This window comes from Etheostoma spectabile, chromosome 9 (assembly GCF_008692095.1).
Source record: "Etheostoma spectabile isolate EspeVRDwgs_2016 chromosome 9, UIUC_Espe_1.0, whole genome shotgun sequence".
Taxonomy (NCBI): domain Eukaryota; kingdom Metazoa; phylum Chordata; class Actinopteri; order Perciformes; family Percidae; genus Etheostoma; species Etheostoma spectabile.
The window spans coordinates 18,086,929-18,088,487 of record NC_045741.1 but is presented as its reverse complement, the minus strand read 5'-3'; the positions used below and the strand labels follow the sequence as shown (position 1 = coordinate 18,088,487).

The following is a 1,559-nucleotide window of genomic DNA, read 5'->3' as shown; positions in this document are numbered from 1 at the left end:
GACTTGTGTAACTGGGATTTTAGAATTAAGCAGGCTTGGCGTACCAAAGTGGAGATATGTCCCAAATGTCAGAGAGCAGGGGTGATAGCAAAGGGAAAAGTGGAGCTACTAATCGGCAGGAGCTGACACCCTGCTAATTGGCTTATCTTCACTAACGACTAGTGTTGTATAAGTAGACATAAGGAGTTTTTGGAGCTTTATGTCTTCATCCTGCGACAAAAAAGAAAAAAATGTTTAGAACTACTGATTAAACAAATTTCCAAGGCTTTTAAAGGAACAAGGAATAAAAGACAATATGTATTTATCACTCTCAGAGTTCATTTGTTTATTCAAATTTGAATTATTGTTTGAATAATGAGTTGGTCTTTTTTATAGTCTACTAAACAAAATCCATTCTAAGCATAACTGACTAAAAGGATTTTTAGAGATGCTGTTCTTGTCATTCTTACAACATAGTAGTACAGGAGAACAAATAACCTCGGTCTTCGTTCCGACCCACTACTAGAGAGATTAATGAAATAGCTAAAAAGATTCATTTAAACTCCAAAGTATCAAACATCTGGTACCACATGAGTGTACCTCTCCCTCAGGTCTACAGCTTAAACGTTGTAATATTGCTTTCCAGGTGCTGACATTTAGGTTTTTATTTTTCTATTTCTCTGATTTGGACAATCATTTGAGAAAAATGTACAGACATTAACTTACTCTTCCCCATTGATGTCCCTGGACCCAAAGTTGTCTCGTAGGCACAGAGATCTTGTAGTTCCACATTCCTCCTCATCCCACAAGTCCCTCTATGTTCCACTCTACATTAACATACGTTTTACAGATGCATTTATGCAACCATTCAGCTATGTCACACAATAAAGAAAAATCTCCCAAAACCCTCACCAACCATCCCCATCATTTTAGGAAAGAAACTACAGAACAAGTTCAATGAACTTTTGATTTATTCCAGTTTTAGAAACGTTAGTCTAAATCCTTCTTTTCTTTTCACGGCAGACATATCGACCTGTCATAGTAGGAAAGCACAAGTGCATTCAAAACCATTAATTATGGCTGCATTCCACTTAGGAGAGGCCCTGGTGTTGTGCTGCTGACTCACTGAAATACTCACTGGTACACTTTATGGAATGTTGAGCTATCGTTAAGGTGACAGTTTCAGCGGTGCTTTTCCTACTATGACATTCAAATGTCTGCCGTGAAAAAGGTCTATTGTTCCGGTGCGCAGAAATTTCCACCCTATGCTGTTATTTTCCCCATCTTTCCGTTTCATTCCTCTTTCTTTTTTGTTGGAATTTTAAACTCTGATCTGTCCAATCTGAGTTTTCTCTAGCATGACTACTTCACAGTCTGGTGCTTAGCACCACCTAAGACGATTGTGAGTGGTTTAAAGAAATGCAATGACAAATGGTCCGGCAAAGCGAGACTTAGAAAATTTAAACAAGTAGACATGCATGTTTAATTTTAAATTATTAAAAATCTTACCTCAGATATCTGATTTTGGTGCTCCCCAGTGGTAAATTCAAAAAAGATTCACCTCCTAACTTTGGGTGTGC

At 37.7% G+C, this 1,559-nt stretch overlaps 1 pseudogene; it reads right to left on the bottom strand.

Moving 5' to 3' along the window:
* The window catches only part of LOC116695329 (5-hydroxytryptamine receptor 3A-like), a 176,825-nt pseudogene that overhangs the window by 173,869 nt on the left and 1,397 nt on the right, over positions 1-1,559 (bottom strand).